Source organism: Halichoerus grypus, chromosome 6, assembly GCF_964656455.1.
Source record: "Halichoerus grypus chromosome 6, mHalGry1.hap1.1, whole genome shotgun sequence".
NCBI lineage: Eukaryota > Metazoa > Chordata > Mammalia > Carnivora > Phocidae > Halichoerus > Halichoerus grypus.
Genome location: NC_135717.1, coordinates 162,743,594 through 162,756,157, shown reverse-complemented (window position 1 = coordinate 162,756,157; position 12,564 = coordinate 162,743,594). Strand labels below are relative to the sequence as shown.

The 12,564-nt window shown below is 43.5% G+C and overlaps 1 pseudogene; it reads left to right on the top strand.

Moving 5' to 3' along the window:
* The first annotated feature begins 681 nt into the window (after positions 1 to 681).
* Positions 682 to 1,816, top strand: LOC118542713 (TP53-regulated inhibitor of apoptosis 1 pseudogene; annotated as a pseudogene).
* Positions 1,817 to 12,564: the final 10,748 nt, after the last annotated feature.

The window sequence follows — 12,564 nt, the reverse complement described above, 5'->3', positions numbered from 1 at the left end:
TTTCAATATGAAATTTCAAATGTTATTTAATTTCAGGAAACTTTTCTTTAATTACATTTTTGGAATTTGTTCTGTTCCCTTGTTTTGGTTTTCTTCCTAAACTCTGGTTATTCACATATTGGAGTGTCTTTACTATCTTCAATATTTGTCATGTTATGTTGACTACTTCAAGCTCTTTTTTGTTTATTTTTTATTTTAAAAATGTTTCTCCTTTCATCTATTATTTTTCTTGAAGCATTTGTTGTGTTTATTTCTTTTGTGCTCCTTACAGTCCAGTCTTCTTTTCTAAAATAATTTGTTCTTATTTTGAGTTACTTCTTCAGTTCTACTTCTGTTTCTTTCTAATTGTGATTTATTTTGTTCTTCATCTCTCATATCATTTTCTTAATGTCTTCTACTCATTTTGAAATAATAGATTGCAGTTTTAATCTATTTTATGGACATGTCTTTCTGGCATGTTTTCATTTTCCATTTTACATATGGCTTAGTCTTATTTTCCTTAAAATAACTTTTCATGGAGCTTGACCTCCATAGTTTTCTACTGCTCAATTTTATGTGAAATTGGTTTCTGCTAATTTTTAGAGGACGGCGGCTTTCTTCAGATAACATTTTTAACTTCACAGAGATCACTCCTCTGTGGTTTTTAATGTAGTGTTAAAAATATAAGGGCTTTCTGGCCGCCGCCATGAATAGCGTAGGGGAGGCCTGCACCGACATGAAGCGCGAGTACGACCAGTGCTTCAATCGCTGGTTTGCCGAGAAGTTCCTCAAGGGGGACGGCTCTGGAGTCCCGTGCACCGACCTCTTCAAGCGCTATCAGCAGTGTGTTCAGAAAGCAATAAAGGAGAAAGAGGTTCCCATTGAAGGACTGGAATTCATGGGCCATGGCAAAGAAAAGCCTGAAAGCTCTTCTTGACCTTGACAGTCACCTTGAAAATAGACTCCTCCAATCAGGAAATTGAGGACACTGGATTTCGTCAATTAAGGCTGTGAAAATAGCCATCGATTTGATGAGTTTAGGAGGGAGGAGTTTTCTTTCCTCCTTGATTTCCTCTCACTTGTAAAAGATGATGAACCATCACTCTTTGCTATGAGATGATTTCTCACTTGCTCTGGCGTCTTGCATGCAGGAACTCCATGTGCTTAAACTGAATGACTTCTTGGGATTATGGTTGCAATACTTGGTCTGGGATCAGCTTTAAATATCCTTTGTATGTAAATACTGATAAACTTGTCAGGATGATCAGGGTTGCCTGACCTCTTGAGTTTTGCTGCAAAGGACATTAGGTACATTGTACTAGGGTTATTATTCATGGAAACAATTGGTTATGATCTCTCTTTTCTCTCAGGGAGCTAAGGCTCTGAAAAGGGATCCCAGCACAACAGTTTTAATCAATGCTTGGGAGCACGGTTTTATTTTTATAATAACAACTTTTAAGATTGCTGGTGGACTGGGTTAGCCAAGAGGAAGACAGCTTTAAGGGTTCTCTGCCTTAAGAAGAGGTGTCAGATTTCTGATTAAGATGTGAAAGCTTGAAGAATGTTGCAGTACACACCATTTCTGAGCTCATAGTGTAGTTTAGGAATGAAGATCCTTGGAGTAACAATGGAGGAAGATCCTAAATTGCAAAGATTTGCTGTTGCCAGCTTTCAGCCCAAATTAAGCAAGCCAACCTGTATTATCATTAAACTGCCAAAATGCTGCATTTAGTTAAATGGGAGAAGTTTGTTTTATTTGCCTTGTGTACCTATCCTGCCTGTAATGTTTGTAATCATGAAGATGGAATAAATTGTAACATTTAGTTTCAAAAACAAAACAAAACAAAACAAAAAAAAATGTAAGGGCTTTCTTTGTTACATTTCTTGGTTTTCTTTTCCTTCCTCTTCTACTTTTACCTGAACCTTCTCTTTCTCATCACTGTTGTCTGCGACCTGCTCAATTTGATTCCACTCCCAGAATTTTTTCCTCAGTGTGGGGCCTTGTCCTGAAAGGGAGAAATGGCTGTCAGTTTCAAGAATTCATAGGCTAGACTGTCCTAGGATTTTCAGTTCTTACTGTGGACCCCCTACACTCACTCCCATTCCAGTGGGCAAACTCCTACTGGAATGTCTGTTTCAGCTGCTGCTCTCAAATTACTTCTCTGTGCTTCTCGGTGAATATCTATTGGCTATTTGGGGTTCTCCTGTTCTTAGGTGCTTCAGCCATCCTCTTGCTTCCTCTACTCTTCCAGCTTAGATGTTGAGACAATATAGATCTTATGGTTCTATTGGCATTTTTCCATCACCCACCAAATTTTCAGGTTTGAGGGTACACATTCTCACCCCATTTTTATAAATGTATCCCATAGGTATTCATTTGTATTTAGCAGCTTTGTTGAAATTTGAGATCTGAAAACTCTATTTCCACTGTTACCAGCTTCTTCTCAGAATTCCTTGCCCATTTATTCTTAAATAGCTGCTGAATAATTCTCTGAGAACCTTTGTCTTTATTGGACATGTATGATTGAACTACGACTTCCTCTTTTTCCAACTAGTCCATGCTTCTGGGGGAAATCATTCATTCATTAGACATTCCCTGAGTACCTACCACTGTACACTAGGCAGTGGAGATGCAAAATTGAACATGATACAATGAGGTCACAATCTAGGGATATGAGCCATGAAATGATGACTTGCTTGAAGGAAGGACCAAAAGAAAGCGTGGGGGGGTGTAGAGTGGGGAGAATGATCATCATAGACCTCTGAGCCTGGCCTTTCTGTGTAGAATAGAAGAGGCTCTTATATTCCTCTTTTACTTATTTGTTTATCATCACCATTATCTTGACCATAATACGGTACAGATGCAGAGGCGTAATCAGCATAAATTGTGCTTTCATATTCTTTCATTTGATTTTCACAATAACTCTAGGACACACTATAATTATAGGTGAGGAAATAGAGATTCAGGGAGAAGTGACTTGTTCAGGGCCATCCTACTCAGTAAGTGACAAAGTCAGAATCTAAACTTTGATGAGTCTGATTCCAAAGTTCTTTGCTCCATAGCCTGATACCTCTGTTGTTTTTTTAGAGTTAGAGGATATTTGCAGCAGACTTCAGCCCACAAACACTTTTATAAAGTTCATGATGACAGAAACTAAGGATTGGCTCAACCAACACCCATCTCCATCTCTTTCTCTCTTGTCTGCCTCCACTACAGAGGCTAGAATTAGTAAAAAACGTTACCTTCCCAGTCTCCCTTATAGAGGTGGCCTTGTGACACGACTCTGGCCATGAGATGTAAGTCTGTTCAGTGCTTCTGGGAAATGTCTTACTTTCTTGTTAAAAAGGACACATGTGGCAGGTGGCTGGTATTACCTTCTCATTCTTCACTCTTCAATTGGATGTAGACTTAATGTCTGGTGCCAGGGCAGCCATCTTACAACCATGAGGAAAAGACCAAAAGAATCCAGAGATACGGGCCCTGAACCAAGGTTTCTGCTTGAGAAAATATGAGAACAATGACAAAGTACCCCTCTATATGTTTAGTTTACCATTGGTTAAGTATACTGACATTAACAGCCAGAAGTGTTCCTAACTGATACACTTGCCTTTGGTAAAAATAAAGACATCATAGACTTTCAAAACTTTCCTTATTTTAAGCAGTAAGAAATGGGGTTAAAAGCATTTTCTTAACTATGTAAAGTAATTCAGATATAACCGGGGCTAGAGTTCCACTTCTGATGGACTCCCTTTTTTAAAATCCTGCAGTGTTTAACTTTATACTGAGCCTCGCTCAAGGCAGACTAGTGGCTACTGTATTTGAGCAGTCAACATTCATGCAGTTTCTGTTTACTAAGGCATTAGCAGAAACATATACTGAAATATATACCACCACATAATAGATCCCAGATGTGTTATTATATTTTTAAAGAGAGAAGAAAAGATAGTTGGAGGAATAAGTAACCAAAAAGCATTTTCTGTCAATGTGATCAGACTTGTATGTAATCAGAGTGAAAAAAAACCAAACTTAGAATGCACGCAGAGGGATTAAGATTTGGTTCACTCTGTTAAATTCAACAAATGATCACCGAGTCTTCCTCAGAGCCAAATTACCTGTGTTACCTCCTCTCAAAAGCCTCTTTCTGGTTGTTATTCCAGTTCTAAAGACAATTAAAGGAAGGTTAATGGACTGCACAGTTCCAGCCACACAGAAGCCGAACTGGGATTCAATCCCAGCCTGCCTTACTTTAAAGACCACATGATTACTGTTTCAAATAACTCAAAAGCAATTATAATGTCTATAAAGAGAAGAGGGAAAAGCATTATTTTTAAAAAGTAAATGTCATTCTGGGGAAGGGAGAAAGTTTTTCCTGGATGGCTCCAGGAAGTGGACCAGTGACTTTTGGTAAGTGGATATTACCAAAAAGCAGGCTTTGACTCCACTAGCATCATCCTGAAAATCTCTATTTCCTGCCAGCTCTGTATCACACAACATGGCAGGTGTGTCTCTAAATGGCGTAAATAAAAATAAGATTCTTATGTATCCTGGAAGGAAAAAAAAATCTCACGAGGGAGATGGAATGCAGTACATACATACAAAGTGATTACACATGTGTATTTGTTGTTAGTTCCCGGTTTGGGGCTGTGTTCTGAAAGATTGAGGTTGTCAGGTAATCCGTTTCTACATAAATCAGTTAGCAGAAAGAGAGACAAGTGTCCAACCAGAGCTATCCCACTAACCATCCCTCAAACTCTATAGATAGTGTGGATTCATGAGCCATAAGAACATGCCAAAGGGACAGCCACTACAGGAAGGTAACCTCACAGCTGTGATCTTTCATGTACCAAACAGTGGCAGATATATACATGCCTCATCCCTTGGACATTTTTCTTTTAGAGATTCCTACGGGACTCTTTGGATTTGGGGTGTGAGTGTTACCCATCCAATGGACTTTGTTCCTGGGTCCTGTAAAAGGACTTGTTGAATACATAGAATAATAGATGTTCTTTGATTGCTATACATTTTAAGGTAAGAGAGTAGCTGCTGGTAAACTCTTTAGGTGCTAGAGTGTGGATAGTGCTTACAATTTAATGCAAGTTGATGCCCTCCCTGTACTCCACACTTGGGACAGCTAGATCCCACAGAGAAGGAACCACGGGAGCTAGAAAGTTACTCATTTTGCTCTCCATTAAATATTTAAAACATCGCACATAGCTCTCAGGAGGCTTGGGGAGCCTTACAGGAGTAGAGGGGAGGATGCTATAAATTGTTTTCACCTGGATGGGCTTGGGCCCAAGGCATCCTAAATTTTCAGCCACGCGGGGATGGAGGAAACTAAGGAAAATTTACTCCATAAATCCAGTGTGGAGTGGGGATACTAACTTACTACAAAAGGCTGACCTCTGGAGGATACTCAGGACTTGCAGATTACTATATAATGATCTTATCCAAACTCTGAGTTGTCAACGTGGATATTGCCCGACAGAAGGGCAATGAAGTTGAAGCAAATCCCTATTCTTTACTCAGGAGTCACAGAGATGGGGCCCAAGATTCTCCACCAGAAATTATACTGAAAGACACTTAGATCATCAAAGCAGAATCCAGCCCTCTGGGAGGAGGACAGTTGGTCAGCAGAGCAGGGCCCTACTGAGGCTGGCTGGAGAAGTAGAAACTAAGTAGCACAAAAGCTCAGGATTAGCGAGGGTGTTGTGATAGAAGACAACCTCATGGCCTGGCCCAGCTGGAGACTGGGAGAGCTGAGATGTGAGCATCCGGGCTTCCTCCCAGTGGAGAAGTCTGCAGTCTACTCAGCAACCAGGAGAATTACAGGGTTTCTATGGGAGCTAAGTGGCCATGGTCACACCTCCAAATCATGGAACTGGGAGTATGACTCACTTCCAAACCCCACAAGGTGTGAGATGAAGGCTATTGATGCAGCCTCTTATTAAAGAACTTGGCTCATGAACCACCTGCTCTGCACACATCCTTCAAGGTTCGTCTCCATTGAATATAATGGGCCTCAGACACCTGTACACATTTCATGGTCTCTATTCTGATCAACTTGCTTCAAGCTACCTTACATTCTGCTCTTCCTTCCTTCTGCTTTGCTGACTCATCTCCCTATTGATGCCTCATCTCATCCTGCAGATTGATGCCCGGTGCCACTCACCAGTTTTGATTTTGGTTTCCCTCTTCATTACAGGGTGGACTCTGCCTGGCTGCCCTTCTTTCATTTGGCACAGGTAACCCTAGTGATCTTACACCAAAGCACAGAACCCCAGGGGCAGCCACTCTGCTGAGCATGCCTAGGCCCACAGATAAGACCCACACAGGGACTGGGTGGGCTAAAGCCTGCAGGTGAATGACATCCATAAGCCAGCAGCAAGCTACTGGAGGAGAGAGAGGACGAGGTAACAAAGAAAGGGTTGGACCTCTGATATGTTCAGAGGTTCACAATGTTTTCAGCAAATTGCTGATTTTTTTACTTTTCTGAAGGTCCCCGAAGTTAGGGAATGTTGTTGGTATTGGAGTCAGAAGGGGTCAAATAATGAGATTTTTAATAAAGTCATGTAGGGGAAACCATAAAAGACAGTGAATTCCTCCAGCAACAGTAAGACTCTGCCATCATTCCTAGGCAAGGAACATGTGTTTCCTTGACCGCAGAAACTACAAAGGCTGGGAAGAGAAGGAAACCCTTAGAGGGATATGGCCAGCCCCAGATGAATTGATGGGAGAGGATGCTGGGGGGAAAATGCCCTGCCCTCAGAAAAAACTCTCCCATTTTCTGCTGGTGTCACCCCTTGACCTAATTCAACAGGAAGCCAGGGGGCAAAGAAAGGCCCTTGGTGTCAGCCACTCAGAGCAGGGTGGAGAAGGGGGACAATGGGTCTCCTGCAGGAAGAAGCTGGTGAGCCATGGGCTACAGAGGGGATGGTGCCATCTGTCAGCCTATACCCTTGGTCCCCTAACTGGGGAACTCCTCATCTGAGTAAACAAAGAGAGGGAAATGATTTTGGAACTGTCCATTCACAAAAGATGGGGTCAGAGAAGACTTGTTCCTGCTTCACAAAATAGGCTATCACCATCAGCATCAGATATAATTGTGTATATCTCCCCTTCTGGGGGATAAGCCAGGCTCTGGACTAAATTCAAGCGTCCACTTTGAACTTGACACGGTGCCCTAATGGATGTCCTTGGAGTTATTGCCTCTTTAAAGGATCAAGAGCCACATACCCTGGAGACAACTGAGGTATCTGAGTAAGGTAGGTGAATAAAGGAATGACACTAATAATGAACACATATAGCACCTCCTCTGGTTACAAGCACTGTGAATGCACGTCCACGAAGCTGTTCTCCCTCTCTGTCCTATGCAGTAATTCTGAGCTGCTGTGATTGGTAGACCAGACATTGTATTGTCTATGCAATTCCCCAGATAGGTAGTGATTTTCTACCCTCAGGAAATGTTCTGACAGATAGGGTAGACACACTACTGTTTCATGCTGTGCTGTAGGTGATGCAAAGATGTGAAGCTGGATGTAGCCAGAGCCTCATGAGATGGGTGGATGAGACTCCTCACAAGGATTTTTTGAGTTGGTTCTTGACAGAAGCCTTGGACTTCTGTGACAAGATCATGAGAACCTTGGCTCTGCCCAGGGCTAGATTTTCTGAACGATTTTACTGTGTTCCTGTGAAGGGACAGGGGAAGGAGCACTAACAACAGAGCTCATGTGACTATCTGAACTGACTTGGTGTTCTCCATAATGTCCTCCTTGCTAGAATCCAGTCTGCAGACACTCCATAAAAATGAATAAAATGCACCTTTTTGCTGCATTTCCGGGCCTCAGGAGCTAGATGATAGGTCTTACTTCCTACCAACCACTGGGAGTCCATATGCTCAGATTTTATTTATTTATTTTCCAATCCATTGCCCCCTGTTTCCTACCTCCCTCCTAGTCCTTCGGGATTGATCTTTTGCTTGGACCAGGGCTCTGGACTTGTGCTTCAGCCTTCCCTTGGATGCTGCTCCTTGCCTGGTCTCACCTAAGCCCTGAAACTCACTCTGCCTCCTGAATCCTAGCCTCGGACCATGGGTCAGGTCTCCACGTGATCAGGAGACTCTGTGTGATGGTGCAGTCCCTACTAGTAACAAGGCCACTTATGGAATCTAAGGTAAAGTGTTATATAAACATGATCTTATGTTATCCCACCACAATTCTGTCAGGTAAGCAGGGGTCCTTATTCTCATTTTCAGATAAGCAAAAAAGGTTAAAATAATCTATCCAAGGCCATGTGCTTATGAAGTGGCAGAATTCAAGTTCATCTCTGTGTTGGAAGCACAATTGCATCCTAACTTCGAAAACTGGCAGGACCCACAGGTAAGGGTTTGGGACTAGCTGTTCCAAATGAAGACAATCTGCTTCCATCTCGTAAGGACTGATTTTCTCTTTCTGCTAATTATTGCAGCATAGAGATAAGGGAGAAGGAATGGTGTGTCTCCCTGCTGGCTGTCAGAAAATTTGTAATGGATGTCGGGTATTCATTCTCTATCCTCTGCTTCCTAGACCACAGGAAATGAAGGAACCCCTACCAGCTGGTGTTTTGGGGTCCTAGACAATCCATTCTGGCACAGGAAAGAAGTGGGGCCCAAGTTAGAACAAAGTGTCCTCAGATAAAATGAGCGATCTCTCCCGTTACGCACATGCACACCCCTTGACGGACTTGCTGGTTACAGCTGCACATGGAACATTAAAACTTGTCAGCCCGAGGAACATGAGAGCATCCACTTGACTTCCTTCCTAAGCTGCATGTGCGTGCCAGTCACAGGCTTGTCTGTGTGGAGCTGAGCTGCGGAATATCCTCACACCAGAAGCACTGACTTCTGAATCGAGGCCCTGTGTCCCTGGGCCATTGGCCACCATCCCACGGGCCCTTCCCAAGATCCATCAACATCCCCCCCATAAGCTGCTCAGGGAGATGAAACAAAGTGCTCCTGATGAATCTCAGTGTCCCTCAGGGCCTCCCAGTCATTTCTGAAAACTCTAGGGCAGCGCCAAAGTAGAAGCAGTTCTAACCATGAGAATTGTTTAGGCCTGCAGCTTGTCTGTTAGCCTGGGAGCTGTACCAGGGGGTTATTTTTATAACCTTCAATTTTGCTTCAGGGACCAAGGCTTGAAAGTAGCTTAAGGACTTAGATGAAACAAATTTGCAAGCCTCAGCTGAAATCTTGAAGCAGGTGATCTAACATCTGGAGAAACTAACCGCCAGGACAAACTAAGTGCTTTCTCATCCTTTTTAAAACCATGTTGTCAGTCTGAAAGAGGAAGAGGAAACCAACAAAGTTTTGATGATGCTTACAAGTCAATTTCCTGCTTTCTTTCTCAAATAGTTCTGCTGACCCCTTAGGCGGCTAGTTTTAGAAATTGGGCTATAAATATGAACAGTAATAATAATACTGCATGGTATTTACATCAAAGCTCCCCCTCAGCAGCGATCACCACCTGCTTCCCCCCTCCCCACCCCCCGACTTGTCCTCTTGGTGTGAGGGTCAACCAGAGGCCTCCTCTGCTTTTCTTCAGGGACTTGAATTCCCCTCCCTCACATCTAGAGGGGAGCCACCTGCTCTCCAAGTCTCTCTCTGCCTCCCCTCTGCTCATTCCCTCTTAATCTTCTGTTCCCCCTCACTCCGTGCTTCCCCAGCCACCCAAGTCCAAAGTCATGCTCAGGCAGGTGGAGTGTAGGAGTCCTGAGGGTAGGAGGTGTTGGAAGGAGGGCTCTGTGATCTGGGTAGTGAGGAAGAGAGCGTTCCTTTCTTTCCCCCCATCTCAAGTCCCAATTAAAAAAAACCAAAAACTAAAACAAAAATCTAGTCTTCACAGTAACCAGGTCCCAGATCTTTGGGCGTGAACATGCAATTCTCTGAAGTTTCTATAACTCTGATGATGATCATCCTGTGACTCATTTTTGGATCATCAAGATGGAAACCTATTACATTTATTTGTCCCAAACACTGCCCCACCCCACCAAACTTGCTGTGAAATGAATGCTTTGCCCCCAACATAGCATGTTTTTTTTTTTTTCTATCATGAAAAGTTAACAAAAAAGACACTTCTGCCATAATTTTACCCTGATTTTGACTGGAATTTGTGGAGATGTTTTGCTTTCATGATGATTGGGGGATCCTCTTGGCATTTAGGGGGTGGCAGGTCAGAGCTCCCTCAAATTCTGCAAGGTTCAGGATAGTGCCTGTGCCTGGCCTATTAGTGGATGCTTAACAAATATTTATTTATTTATTTAATGAGCAGAACCTTGGCTATAGTTTCTCATAGAAACCTTTCTTAGGGAAGTAACTCTCATCCCATCTGAGGACCTTCATATGGGTCACACACACGCACACACACAAGTAGGGCAATTTCCTCATACAAGAATGCTAATCTGGGATAAATTCCTCATCCTTCTTCTCTAAACTGTAACCTCCTCAGGGGCAGGAACAACAATCCATATGGAGGTTCTTAGGGCTGTTCACCAATATTTACAGATCTCCTCCTTTTGGAATGAGATAGAATTATACTTTCCCACCCGCTTTTCATTGTTAGCCATGATCAAATGACTTGCTTTGGGCAATGAAATATGGTGGGCGCTGTGCCATTTCTGGAGGGATGCTTAGGAGCCAGTGTGCAATCCACCATGTTTGTTTCCTCCCACTACAGAGACCATGGATCCCAGTAATGAGTTGGGGCTCTGGGTACCTGAGTGAGGATGAGTAGTCTCCCTACTGAGCTGTATTGGGTTTGTAGAATCCAAGTTCCACCTTGGCAGGCTGAGAACAGATTGTGACCAAGGAATAATTTATTGTTTTGTTAGGCCGCTGAGATCTGGAGGTTATTTGTTACCACGGCAGAATTTGGCTTATCCTGAGTGCTGTCGTTTAAGCTGAAGCTGTTGAGGAAAACCAGTAAAAAGCATGCCGATCTCTTCACCGAACATCTGAACAAAATGTGAAATAAGACACACAGAAAGGCAGATGGAGGCCAAACTCTTAGCTTTATTATTAATTTAATCCAGAGAGTGCTGGATTGAAGCAATCTTCCCCATGAAGGCTGTACTGGCACTGGGGTGCACCTGCTCAGCTAAGCCTCATGGCTTTTTCTGGATGCATCAGTTTGTTAGGGCTGCCGTAACAAACACTACAGAGTGTGTGGCTTCAAGAACAAGAAATTATGTTCCTCACCATTCTGGAGGCCAGAAGTCTGAGATCAAGATGTTGGCAGCATTGGTTTCTTCTGAGGCTTCTCTCCTTGGCTTGTAGATGGCTGTCTTCTCTTACCTGTGTTTGCACATGCTCTTCCCTTGGTGTGTGTCGGTGTCCTAATCTCCTCTTCTTATAAGGACATCAGTCATATTGGATTAGGGCCCACCACCAAAGGCCTCATTTAAACTTAACTGCCTCTTTAAAGAATCCATCTCCAAATACAGTCACATTCTGAGGTACTGGGAGCTGGGACTTTGACATATGAATTTGGGGGGGTGGGGCACAATTCAGCTCATAACAGTAGGTTTTTCAGTTGACAGTGCAACTCCAAAGAGCCAGAATGGTAAAACTGAGACAAGTATGCCCCATTATAGTCTTTACAAGTGTATTATTCACATGGCACTCCTTGCAAATTGACTGCTGGCCTGGCCACCAGCCTATCCAAGATGGAGGGGATGAAGGGGTAAAGAAACGTCAGCCATTTCACACCAGCTGCAGTCTCTCCACGTGGAGGAGACACTGAGAACAAGAGGAAGTATTCCACTCCTCACAATCCACATCTGGTTCAGCCTGTATGCTCACCACCCAATACAGGACTTGGTTCATGGAAGACACTCAGTAAGACAAAACGGTCTCTTCTGTGACATTTCTTAAGTTTTTTAAAAAACTTGGTCGCACTGTTGTGCTATGCTGTTCTTAGCCCATGTGTCTGTTTTCCTTCTATTTCACCCCAACTGCTAGGAGAAAGCATTTCCTGTGTCGCTGACTACACACCACATTGGACCAGGCACACAGCAGCTGCCTACTGAGCTGGTGGCAAATCGAGCTCTGGGTTTATTTTTGACTTCTGAGTTTCTCTCACTGCACTCAGGCCCAAGAAAAAGGAGTATGGGATAGAGGACCCTGACTAGGCAAAAGGCAGGGGAATCCTTCAGGCGCAGGGCTGACAACTGTCTCCCCAGTAGAAACCAAGCCACTGTGGTAACAGCCATGGGTTCCTGCAGTCCTAATAGGTGTGGAGAGGGTCTGGCAAGTCCCATCACCACAGGGAAGGAAAATAAAAGTGAGGGAGACCAGCCAATGTGCACAGCCCTGCCACTGAGAAGCCAAAGTGGCCATTGAAAGATTAATGGGCCACCTGGTTCCCAGCTTCATAACAAGGGAAGAGGGAGAAAGCTTTCTGAAAAATCGCAGTGGCTTTGGGCAGAGATTCCAGAGCAGGGGGTTGAAGGCTGCAGGATGGGCTCCTGATCCTTTTCATCTCCCCAATCCTTGCTTTGTTTTCTCCCATAGTCTCTCACCAGCCCACTTCTTGGTGTTGTGGCCTCACAAAATG